Below are 13,571 nucleotides of genomic sequence, written 5' to 3'. Positions count from 1 at the left end.
TAATTAAATAAAATTAGTAAAATAATTCGTATTAAAAAAATAATTGCAGAATATCAATATGCATACATAAAGCATTAATATATCAGAAATTCTGAACGCTGGATCATACTCTCTTTTGTTGACTTGTAATTGTTCTGTTGAATCGTTCTCTTCCGAGTATTTTGTAGTTTATGGGTTTTTGCTTTAGTCTTAATAGCACAGTATTTACAGCAAGATGAATTATTAGTAAAACATTTACAAGATTATTTGCAGTTCTTGCCTGCGCAGAGTGGAATTAAACTCTCTGGTAACACTGGCTGCATCATAAGGTGTGGGGCTTTATTGTTTTATTTTCATCCAGGGGAAACCCAAACTTGGTTACATCTAAAGGCACTGCTAAGGTACAGGGGATTTGATTCAATAGTACTACTTCTACAATAGAGCAATACTTCTTAGCACATGTTGGAAAGAATTGCAGGAGCATGGTAGAGAGCTGATATTATATTTATTTCTGATGGAAATGATAAGAAATTATTGTGTGTAATGGTTGCATTCGCAAGAAATACCTATTTTCTTGACAATTTTTTTATAATACAGCTTCTAACATTTGAAATTCTGAAGCACTCAGATATTGCTTTAATGATAACTCTAGTGTACAAAAAACAGTTTCTGACTTTTTTGGTAAAGTGAAATCATACTTTTTTGTTCCTATTTTACTTGTTGAATCGCAGTCGGAAAATGCATCAAAAGCTTGTAAAATTTTATATGTTTTTTTCCGTAAGTGCTCCTGAAGATAGATGCCATCCTAAAGCTCTTTTCCTTTCCACAACACCAGCACATTGAAATGGCAACCTCTGTTTTACTTTAATAAAGATTGCCAATAAGAATTCATTAGTTTCTGATCTATAAACTATTAGTTACTTTTTCCCCTATTTTGCACTGAATCATATGTAGGAAGATAGATTCTGTTGCGTGCTTCGTCCTGGTTGAACTCGGGTATTTCTGAGAAATTTATTACTTGACTCTCAGATTTTAAATAATATTCATTTTCGTTGTCAGAGTTACCAGACACCAGAAACTGATTGGATGCAGGAACGGACATGTTACATAATATTATATACTCTGAAATATACTTTTAAAGGTTCTTTTTATTTTCAGGAATGGCTATGACACGAAACCACTGGTTTGGTACATAGTGATTTTTTTCATAAGCGAAGGAGACTTTCCTGAACTTCTGGTTTTTAAGTTATGAAAACGACAGTGAGATGTACCGATCGTGTTTAAGGTGCACTCGTGTAATTTGACTATTGGAGAGAAAATTTTATTATTTTTTATTTGGAGACCTGCAAAATCTTTGTTGCATTTGAAAGTAGAGTTTGGGACATTATGGACCAGAGTCATTGAATTGATAACTTGAACTTTGTTCTTAAAATAGGGTGCTCCTTCTAGAGTTTTGCTATAAGAAGTATCATTTTCAATTACATTCACGAAATCGGACCTCTCGCTTTGCTTCAGTGAACCATTCTGATGAACCTAACCTAGCACTGGGCTTATTGTATGGGAATGATTTTTAGCTGTACTAATATCACTTTTGAGCTAACGTTTCCCAGGTTAAATGCTTTTTTTTTTTTTTTTTGGTTTTCTTTTGCTGTTTTGCAGTCGCTATTGAAGACATTGCCATTGCAGGACTTCTCTGGATAAGAGACTATTCACATTTTCTTTAACGTTCCACTGAAATTTTGATGCTGCTTATGTGGTAATAGCCTCGCTCACTATGTTTCATAACTCAGATGTAAAATCTGTAAAAGGGTTATCCTGATAGTTTATCCTTTCCGTAATTACTTCGTACTTGCAAACTTGCATGTTTTAATTTTTTAAAAAGTGCCATTGTGACCCATACTAAGCAGCTATAATGCGTTAAAGATTAAGTAATTAAGTAATTACTTAACTGGGACATTGTTTCGATAACATTACGAAATAAAACCGCCAAAACAGGAGAGCCACAGAATTTACTTTGGTTTATATCGAGTCTTCAAGGTACATTCCGCAAACTTTTTTTTTTTTTTTTGTGAATTACCTCAAATGCTTTTTGAGTTTGCTTTTATTTCACTTTTCAACGCTTTGATAGTAATTAAGTAATTTTAAACAAACTGGATAATGATGTTTCAGATTTTATTGGTTCCCTGAACAGTTAAATAATTTTGATAATTTGAAAAAAAAAAATGCGTATTTTATTCAAAATTTTTGCTTGTTTGCGAAAAATAAAATCTTACTCAGAAACTAACAAAGATATGATCATAGTTATATCTAGCTTTTATGAAGCCCTTGTTTTGTTGTGTCCATTGCCACTTTTTTCAGTGTTTTATTTCAAATAGTTCGCCGTTTTAGCAAACGGCTCCCCCCACTGCTTTCCCCCCTCCCCCGGGGTTGTCGATCACCCAGGGGGGCGACGACATGTGGTTTCATAATCACTATAGTGCCTGTGACGTTAATCAGAAATCATTTTGCGTCAGGTCTTCCATGCATGCTCAAAACCCCCTTCCGATCCTGAACTATACTGCAAATCGTGTTCGAGCATGCTACTGTCATTTTGTTTTTCAGCGCATTAACAGTACTTAAATAGTTTTAACAAACTGAATAATGATATTTAGGACTTTATTTGAAAAAAAATCAAACAATTTTGATTTGGAATTTATTTTGGTTAAAAAAAGTTTGTTTTTCGCATTTTATTCTAAAATTTTTGCTTGTTTGCAAAAAATGGAATTTTACTCAGGAAACCAACAAAGATAGGTCCATAATCATATTTACCATTCATGTAGCCCTTGTTTTGTTGCGTCGATTGCCACTTTTTTCAGTGTTTTATCTCAAACGGCTCCCCCACTGCTTTCCCCCCTCCCCCGGGGTTGTCGACCACCCAGGGGGGCGACGACATGTGGTTTCATAATCACCATCGTGCCTGTAACAATAATCAGAAATAATATTGCGCCAGCCTTTCCATGCATGCTCAACCCCCTTCAGATCCCGGTCTATAAGTTTATAGAGCTCTTTTTTTAAAATTTTGTAGCCATTACTTTTCTGGCAACAATTTTCTTATAAGTCGTTTATAAATATACTGGATTATTATGACATTCTTAGAGACATTTAAATTATTATTTTTTTTTGGGCAATCACGACTGCTTACTGTTCTCACTTGACTGTTTTTGGCGTCCTATAATTTTATTTCCCCCCCCCGCCTCCCTCTGCAGCACCATTATCAGCCGGCCCCTCCCGATGTTGCTGCTTTAGCGAAAACCATTTCCAGGTTGCGTCAATATCCTACACTACACGCATACATACACGTACACTTACATGCACAAACACATACACACGGATATATAGACACCTACACACACCTAAACACACATACATACACAAAACTACCCAAACACTCATGCTTGCACACATGCCTAGATACACATACACAACCCCCCACACACAAAAACACATGCACACAACTACCCACACACACACAGGTGTACATACACACTCGTGATTACAAAAAACATTGAATTCAAAGATGACAAAATTCAAATTATTATTATTATTATTTCTTTTACAAAAGGAAGAAAAAAGGAAAAGAAAAAAATCATTTATTTATTTATTTTTTTACTATTTAATTGAAGAATTCAATGCTGCCCACCGGGCATTTGCCCAACTGCCTGCCGGCCCCATCCACCACTGCCAGATCCCCCCACTTCTACATAAATATTTTACTTACTAATGTTTCATAATCAATTGCTGCATGTTATTTTCATTAAATAATGTTCACCGGAGACGCTATAGACTCCTTAGTTACTCCACTAAGCATCTTAAATTTTCACACGAGCATATTTATTTTTCTTTCATGAAAAGCATAATATTCCTTGATATTTTTACTAAATGTTAAAATGTTAAGAACTGCATTCGTGTAGAAGGGAAGGGGTAAAAATCAATTTGAGGGGTTTCAAAAAGAGTTCTCATTCAAATTTAGAACCTGAATTGATTTCACAAAGCATAGCCATGCAGCACCGTTTCATGAAAAAATCTTTTTCTTAAAACATAACATTTTACTGTGCATTCTCGTAGACTAAGGAAATACGCATACAAGAAATGATGAAAGCTGAGTGTGTGATGTGGATGCTGAAGCTGGTGCTGCCTTGCAAAGCCACAGCCACCTCATTCTCGTTTCAGCCACCTGCACATTACAGGAAAACATTATGGCACTCCGGACTTTTAATCTTTTATTTATTTATTTATTTGTTTTATTATTATTATCATTATTATTTTTTTTTTTTTTTTTGAGCTAATGGGGAACCACGGTATCCCTGGTTACCCCAGTGTGAATGCCTCTGCATATACCCTTTCTTTGCCTGAGCCTTGGGATCCTTTTAGCTCAGCAATTAAAGCAATTGGTTAGTACCACAAAGGTCTGTGGTTTAAATCTTGACTAGGACACGCACTGCTTCCTCCATCTCGTCCTCATCCCGTATGCCACATATTGGTGAGCCAGAATCGCAACAGATGGCGCCATGTAACGCAGCATTATGAATACGCTATAGGCACTTCATTCCTCGAGCATTGCTTACTCGTCCGCTCAATTGCTGGCGCTCACTCTCACGTGCCCAGCTGCGGATGCTCATATCATTACACGCCTCTTGTTCTGCAACAGCAATGCTCTCAACAATTACAGTTGCAGCGTAAGGTACAATTACAGCCAGAATGCCTGACTTCTCAGCACCTCATCTGTTACAATTTGAATCGCTTTCTCCTTTCCCCGCTCCATCACTTAGGAGGGAGTAATGTGGCCTACGTCAGAGAGCACATAACCTAAATTTGCCCCCAAGCCTTAAGGTCCTTTTTGTTCAGCAGTTAAAGCACTAGGTTAGTATCCCGACTAGGACATGCACCACTCCCTTCAGGTCATCTGCATCTTGTACGCCACAATATTATTGCTCTGAAATATTTTGATTCAGAAAAAGAACCCAAGTTTTTTCAGAGAGTTCCAATTCACATTTTTACATAAATTATAGTGCTTGTCAAACAGTTTTGACATTTTTTGTCCCCTCTGTTATGTATACATTTCATTTAATTACGGAGGTTAAATCTATACTAATATTATAAAGAGAGAGGGGGGATTTCTGTGTGTTTATATATTTGCGGTAATCTCCGGAACCCCTGCACCTATTTGAAAAATTCCCTCACTATATAAAAGGTGCTTTCTTACGGAGTGACATAGGCTGTGATTCGAAAAAAATCGATAAATAGTTCTTTTTTAATTCCAATTTAGGCCCAAATTTCACATAAATTCCTGAATATGGGGGTGAAAAATTACTTGCTCAAATTAATATTATATATCATTGGAAAGGGTAGAATTTTCCGCATTCTAAACAATTTTTAAACTAAACTTTTTTAGGCTCAGCTGAAATTTAGGCACTACTTTCTTCATTAAATCTATCAGTAAAAAGTGAAGGAATCGTCCCACAGTTTTCTTTTTGATACCATTAAAATAAAGCGACATTTTTACTCCAGATCTCTCTTGACCTATGGTCGAAAAACTTAGCTTCTATCTTCAAAGGAAAAATAGTTACAAGCGTTTTTAAATCAATTTCGAAAAATGTCATTTTCATTCAGGTTGTCAACCATTTTATTTTCGTGTTTCCACGGTTATGCTTTTTGATTAAATTGTTTCTTCCCCCCTTTTGCATTTAATTTCTTAAACTTATTTTATTTCGTGTTCCCATGGTTACGCTTTTAAAATCCATCTTTCACATTTTAATTTCTTAAAAGTATTTTAATATCTGTCGTCATTATTTGGAAGGGTAATTTTGCATGGTATTTTTTTCCTTTTATTTAATCCTGATTGTTGAATATATGTCACTTGACAATTTTTATTCTCAAGGTAGACCGGGTAAAGCAGCTCTTAATATATAAAGATTTGAAAGCTACTGTTAATGTGATTTTATACTTTTTTTGTTTGTTTGGCAAAACATTTATTATTGCCACAGAAAAAACACCCGCTTCACTCGCAAAAGGGCTGGGTTCTGGTAGCGTGTCGCATTAGGCGCTCAGCAGTTCAGTCTAGGAATATTGTTTCAAAGCAACCGTAAATGTAGTTCATTGTTTTGGCATTTGTTTTGAAAGAAAAGAAACTTTAGATTTGTTTTTATCCAAGTGAAATGTATGACATTTTCTTCTTTTTTTCTGACGATGATTTTTGAATGTTCCACAGGATGTTTTTTTTTCGTTAGATGAATGGATTATGATAGCGTGGTTGCTGGGCAAGTTTGGCGATAAACAATAGAGTTGCAGTATTATTTTTACACTTGAAAGATATTATTTGATGTCTTTTCTTGTTTATTTGGCGAAATATTTTAAATTGCAGTAAAAAACTGCTTCACTGACTAAATAGAGTTTTAAAGCAACTGTAAATCTAATTCAATGATTTGACGAAAAGTTTTAAATTCCAAAGCAACTTTAATAGTTTTTTTTTTGAAAAGGTGTGTAAAGCATTTTATACAAAGAAAAATGGTTATTTCACAGAGGGGGAGGGGGCGTCATTTTTTTTATTCAACGGACTTCCATTAAAATTTTAGCATGGGTGTCGCTGTGCGGGTACTGCTAGTGAGAATGTAGTTTCAGTTTTTGCTCAAATGAATAAGCATTGTTCTTGAAAATGACAGGTTTGTCTGTATTTTTTTTTTTTTTTTTTGTCTTAGAATGTTTTACGTGTTTTTTTGAAGCGCAATCTGCACTTGATGATCCCTCTGTTCCGCTTGCAACTCACCTGCCAATTTTTTTTCAATTTCTGTGAGGGGAAAAGGGGAGCCAAAGAACCGTCGGTGGCACACTGCAAGAAAACCAACTGCTTTTAATTTTGAAAGTTCATTTGGAAAGGAAAGTACAGTGAAATCCCGTAACAACGAACTTCAAAGAACTGCAAGTTTTGTTTGTTGAAATGGAATTCAAGCAGTGTAATGGAAATTAAATTGGGACTGATTTATTTCATTGAAACAGAATTTACTTTGTATTGGCGTTTGTTGAAACGGAATTTCATTGTACATGCATTCATATATATTTTTACAAAAAGATGTAATTGTGCAGGATTGGAAAAACTGCTTAAACCACCTCCCTCGATTTCTGTCAACTTTTGGTTTATCACAAAGGATGGCGGGTTAACAAGGTTCAGTTATACTTACACATGCTTAAAAAAAGTGGGGGGGGGGGGGGGGGGGGGGGGGCATCCACATAATTTTTACCTAAAACAACTGAAATATGTATATTTATCCAAGGAGGTCCCTGATCCTATCCTCTTCTTTTTCTGTTGATAGAGGTGTTCTAAAATAACGTTTTAAAACTTCGATTTCTTAGCAATTCTAGGGGAAAATTTTAAACCCTCTCCCTCTAACATGATCAAAGGTCGTCTAAAATTTGCGCTTTTTTGGAACTCAAAAATTGCCAGCGGAAAGTCACGGAACCTATAATTCTCCAACATTACCTGAGATGTGTACAATTGTGTCTTTAAGACTTGCAGAATTCGAACTTCATTCCTTTTCTTAACATCGTCAAAAATAGCCTACACTTGCATTAAAGAACTTAAATTTGGAAAGATTGCTAGTGCGGGGTTCCTTCTGAAATAGAAATAACTTGCAACTAAAAAACCAATTTAGTAATAAGTATTTGTGACTGGTTGAGGATTTTGTTTTGTTGCCATAGTAAGATCTTTAGTCTATTTTCAAGTCTATTATAAGAACTAAGGACTCCCAGGAATTAACATACTTTGTATAAAAGAAAAAAGTTAATTAAACATTTTAAAAATGCATCATTTTTTATTTGGTAGTTAAAGATATATTTAAAGGAGTCTGAAGTTGATACCTTAATGCATTTTTTTCTAGAATTTTGGATTCTTCCTAGATAAAATATTGCATACAAACCTAAAAAAACTCAATAAAAAGCTCAAAAACAGAAAAAAAAACCTTCATGGAAAACGATTTTAGGATTCTTGATTGCTATGTCAATACTGCCTTTTTTTGAATAAAACGCAAGACTTTTCAATTCAAGTATATTAAATTAAGTTATGGGAAAATCGATCGTTTGAAAATGTTGAAGTTACATTTTAGAAAATAAAAATGAAACAAAAACATTTATACAAAGCAATAGAGATATTAGTGGTAATGAAGAAAGTAAGTGTAGCTCCACTAATTGATACTTCGTATAGTTTTGAAAATTTTACATAACATTACAAAGTACTACTTCATTAAACGCTGAAGAAGGCTCTAGGGCAAAACACAATTCCTAAGTTATCACATACCTTGAAGACACTTTTGTAATTCACAAGCATACTTTAAACAAGGGTCTTTCATCACTACCCGAATGAATGATTTTTCGACTCCATGCGATTCGACTTCTGATTGTAAACAAACGTATACTGTTGCCACTCGTCTAGCAAATATGATCTAGTCTGCGTGCGTATATAGCGCTTTGGTCGACCGTGGTTACGGTAGTGTTGTAATAGGTTGCGTTCGTATGATGGGACCGGTAGCTACCTATTTAAATTGATCAAATGACAGCTAACGGCGTCAACGGTTACTAACCGGTAATTCACCAACCAATGCTTTATCGAACGCTACCGGTAGCTACCAGTTTGTTTATCACTTGACGTCAGACGAATAACATTAAGGTAAAAAAAACTTATTATTGGTCAAAAATGTCGTGTGCTTTATATCAACCAATCAACCAGCTCAAACTGCGGTCGAAAGGTACGCTACGGTTAGTCATTGTTCGACCAGTCGAGGTCGGTTTCATAGGGACTCTAGAGGTGAAGTTATAGAACGACTGAACCGGTTGCGGTATGCAAACGAAACAAGTGTTTAACTGGTTGTTGCTGAAGTTGTTCGAGTAGCTTCACCGTTGCTGATAGGTGAAGGAGTTGGGAGGCTCTTCCCCGAGAAGTTTGCTGTTACGGAGTAAGAATGGAATTTGGAACACTTCTCCAAAACTTTCGGAAATTGAAGTTTTATAAATGGAACTTCTACCGTCTTTAGTGATGTTAGAGAGAGGAGGTTGGGAAGCTTTTTTCAGTAAACTTTTCGAAGTTGGAGTGGTACAGTTTAATGGAATTTTAAATAATCAGACCTTGCTCTCATTTGAAAAATTTACTCGGCTCTTGGAGAGGGCTTTGGCTCCCCTCTGTCGCCGCCACTGTTCAGGAGTTTCCTCCTCCCTCTTCCGTTTTACCTTCAGAAAGTATTTCATCGCCAATTTATGAATTTTCAAAATTTTATTTTTTTAAAGTTTATAGTGTCATTGTTTTTAATCCCCCCCATCACCCAAATCCAATTTGAATAGAAAGTATTTCATGAAAAACGTACTTCTGTGTTACAAAAGTGCATCAATGATCTTTGTTATTCTCTTCAAAGAGCGCAATTCTTTTTTCAAAAAAAAAAAAAAGTGAAAACGGCAATTTTGTTTATTTATTTAATTATTTTCTTTAGTTTAGAGCGGCTGGATGAAATTGCTTTACATTCGATAGGAGAGGGCGAAGCACAATAAGACGAAAAAATACAAAATTCAAGAAATTTGGAAACTTTGATTCGAAAAGAAAATTTTGTAGGTAGATTTGTAATGTCTGAAGCGTAGTCTTTTGAAACGCAAACACTTTCATTATCATTTAAAATTTTTGAATAATGTAAAAAAAAGGAAGCATGGAGTGCACAATGGCATACGCGCACAGTGAGACAGCATACAAGACGCAGATAAACAGCATATAGCGTTGAATGAAACATTATACGTTCTATTTTAAAAATCAAAATTAAATCATATAATGAGAAGAAAGACTCAAGTTTCAGTGTAAATTAATATCAAATTTAAATCTTTATACCACAAAAAAGATTGCTTTCGTTTTTACCATGTCTTTTCTTAGGAGTTGTTCACAACACTTTAATGGTTTTATTCAAAATGGATGCAGCATCTGGTAAAGATGATCAAATAAAAATATTTAAAATGGTTTTATTTTTGCGCAAAAAGCTAATTTACAAGTCTTCATCGTTATCAGCTGTCTTAGACCATTTCCAGCATAAAAATATTTCTGTTTGATGCCAAATTCTGTCAGAACAAAAGTCTTCTGCAAGTGTCTTACGATCTAGCTTTAAACCCAGAAGGTAGATTTTCGCACATGTCAACATAATCTGATAAAATATCAGATTCCCCATTTAGTTTTTTCTATCTCATCAGTTGTGCCACATTATTTTAAACATTATTTTTTTCACTCCTCTAGTTTTTATGTTATCTTCTTATAAAATTTTGCAATGATACTTTTACCCTTTTTATGCTCTTGTTGCATAAAAAGGGATTAGATGAAGAATGGGTACAGTGAGACGCGAAAATTTAATTACATTTCTTATAGTTAAAATCACAGCCATTGAATTTTTTCAAATGGTTTTTCTCTGTGATAAATATCATAAAAATAGATCTAGAAACAACTACAAATTAACAAAACCGAGGGGGGGGGGTGGAAAGACATGAAATGTTGTCTAACTGTACCCCTGGTAAGGGGTTGCTGATTATGCAAATGATGTGAAATGCACAGCTCTCCAACGCATGTGAAGAAAGATATAAAAGAAGGAGCTTGTAGAATGGCAATATTCGGGCCGTTATTTCTTCCAGACGAATCATGGAAAAAATTTTTTGTTTTTGTCTTGGAGGATACGTGTAATCGGAAGGAATGCCCAACAACCTCAACGAAGGCACTTTCAGCACACAGACAATTTTACAAGTGGTATAGTGATTAAGCTGAGAACTGCAGATTAATCCTTGTGTCAAATCGCAGCTGATATCAACATCGATGCGTCCACGGTGCATCGGCTGTGGCAAAGATGGTTGGAGCAATTAAATGTGTTAAGTTTGAGGGGAGCAGGAGCAGGCAGAGTGACGTCAGCACGATTGGATCGACGTATCCGCCGACAAGCGGTGGCAGCCCCGAAAGCCACGTGTATCTCCACTCTGACGCATGTGCAAGCCAGCCCTGGATGTTCCCATACATACCAGAACTATTTCTTGTGGATTGGCTGCAAGTGACCTGTCCTCAAGACGTCCGTTAAGAAGACTTCCATTGACCCCATAGCATAGACGTCAACGCTTGGAATGGTGCCGTGCAAGAGCGACTTGGATGACGGAATGACGAAACTTCGTGTTCTCAGATGAGTCACGCTTCTGTTTTTCCATTGATAGTTCTCGCATATGAGTTTGACATCGACGTGGAGACAGATCTACCCACACAAGTGTGTAGTACCCCACCTCCGACAACGTGGCATCAAGGTTTGGGGTGCTGATGCGTATGATACCACGTCACCTCTAGTTCATACTCAGGGCACTCTGACGGCTGAACGATGCGTGCAGAATGCGCTTCGACCAGTGGCAATCCCTTCCCTTCAGGGGGTGCAAAACGCAATTTCTGAGCAGGATAACGCTGGACCATACAGTGCTCGTACTCCCAACATCCTCTATGGTGTACAGATGCTTCCGTGACCACCGTACTCTCCTGATGTGTCACCAATAGAGCACGCGCGAGATGTGATTGAACGCCGTTTGCATTCTCTGTCCCTGCCCCATTCATAGAACGATCTTTGGCGATTGTTTGATAGGGAATTAAAGCCATCCCTCAGGGCACCATCCGCACTTTTATTAATTCTGTACCTTGTTTCTTCGTTGTGGTCCTACTGTTGTACTCTAATCGTATATTCAAATAGGTAAATCATTTCTGCATAGCGATACAACCTCGAAAGGCCAAGGCCACTCTGACGTCATACTTATCCTTCCCACAATTCCCTTCTTCCCCCTTCAATAGGTTGTTCTTTGTTCTCTTGATGTAGTGTGTGTGTGTATCTGTTTTTGTGCCGTATGGAATATATTTTATAACATGTGTACATTTAGTTTTTAGTCATTCCAAATTAAATCTTTACGTGTTGTTCGTCTACTCGTCTATTGACAACAGTCAATAGACGAGTTACGAACGTCTTGCGTACGACGAGTTACGAAAGAACTTCAGGCGTTCAGAAAACTCAACTTTCACACCGCTGCCTATCGAGATAAGAAAAGGTAAGCCAACCTTTCCTTACAACATTGATTATGAGACTGATATTCTCTAACAGTGTATATGTTGAAGTTCTGAACGAAGTTAGGACTGTATATATGATTTTCTATTGAACTGTGTTTAATAAGAAAAAAAAACTAAATATGGCTCAAGCAAATTTTAAAGATTCCACGCAAATAACAAAACTGAATTCCGACAACTATGCCACTTGGAAATTCAAGATTCAAATGCTCTTAATGCGTGACGAGCTGGATGATCTTCTTGATACGCACCTGCCCGCTGAACCTAATGCTGAATTTTTAAAGAAAGATAAACAAGGGGCCGTAGTAGCCCGATCGGTAGAGTGTCGGATTCAAGGCCAGAGGGTCCTGGGTTCGAACCTCGATGGTCGAAGACCCACCGTCGTCATTAAAGGGGACTGGGCGACGTTAAATATGCTAAATATGCTCGTGGTCTCAATGCCCTCCAAGTGAAACGATACCTCTGGGGGTGCTAGCACTAGGTAGCTATTAGCTCCTGGACTAGTTCTAAATTCTCCTTAACTGTTCGATCCGGTGATGGTGCTGCCATCTATCGGTATATAAAATAATGGAGGCAAGGCACTTAGTATGCAGTCCTCGACATAAATACAGTTGTAGTCAGTTGTGACTCTGAATAGGAATAAGAATAGGAAAGATAAACAAGCGCGAGCTATAATTAATCTATGCATAGACGACTCACAAATTATTCATGTAAAAGATGAAACCACAACTGCCGGCACATGGCAAAAATTAAAAATGATACACGAACGATCCAATTTAAGCAGTAAACTATATCTGTTGCGAAAATTATATTCTATAAAGATGCCTGAACATGCTGATATGATCGAACACATAACTCACATGACAGATTTAGTCGAAAGACTAAAAGTTATCGGTGAAAATATCCCAGATCAACATGTAGCAGCTCTTTTATTAGTTTCGATTCCCGAATCGTACAACAATCTCATCACTGCTTTAGAAGCAAGAGATGAAGCACTTATAACATCGGATTTAGTAAAAACGAAACTAACAGATGAATATAATCGAAGAATAGAGTAACAAGCGGATAGAAATCCTAACACTTCAACTGCTTTTAAAACTGCAATTAATGCAAGAAGTTATAATAATTAGAATTCGAATACATTATGTAGCTTTTGCAAGCGGTACGGTCACACACGCGATCGATGTTTTAAATGCAAAACAAAAATAATGCCGATTCCAATAATAAGAAATCGGAATTTCATGGAACCAAAAATGGTGGAAAACCTGCTCGACATTGCATGATCGCCGACTCTACAAAATCTCGTAAATCGCACGAAGATCTTTCCTACCTTCCCGTGGCGCCAGTTGATCAAAACGTTTCAAGGTTAACCGAAAAAAACTTTATTGCGAATCCGATTCATTTTTCCGAACAAAAAACAAATGAAATTGTTCTTTATTTGGATTCTGGTTCTAGCTCCCATATG

General features: G+C 36.4%; 1 protein-coding gene across 1 annotated transcript in view; it reads right to left on the bottom strand.

Annotated features, from left to right (window-relative positions):
- LOC129226621 (pancreatic alpha-amylase-like) overlaps positions 1 to 8,385 on the bottom strand; it is a 67,793-nt gene extending 59,408 nt beyond the window's left edge. Inside the window, 1 exon segment of the mRNA XM_054861250.1 lies at positions 8,306 to 8,385. The gene's annotated coding sequence lies outside the window, so the exon portion shown is untranslated.
- Positions 8,386 to 13,571: the final 5,186 nt, after the last annotated feature.

The sequence above is a fragment of the Uloborus diversus genome, chromosome 7, assembly GCF_026930045.1.
Source record: "Uloborus diversus isolate 005 chromosome 7, Udiv.v.3.1, whole genome shotgun sequence".
NCBI classification, from domain to species: domain Eukaryota; kingdom Metazoa; phylum Arthropoda; class Arachnida; order Araneae; family Uloboridae; genus Uloborus; species Uloborus diversus.
This window is presented reverse-complemented; position numbering and strand designations above follow the sequence as displayed.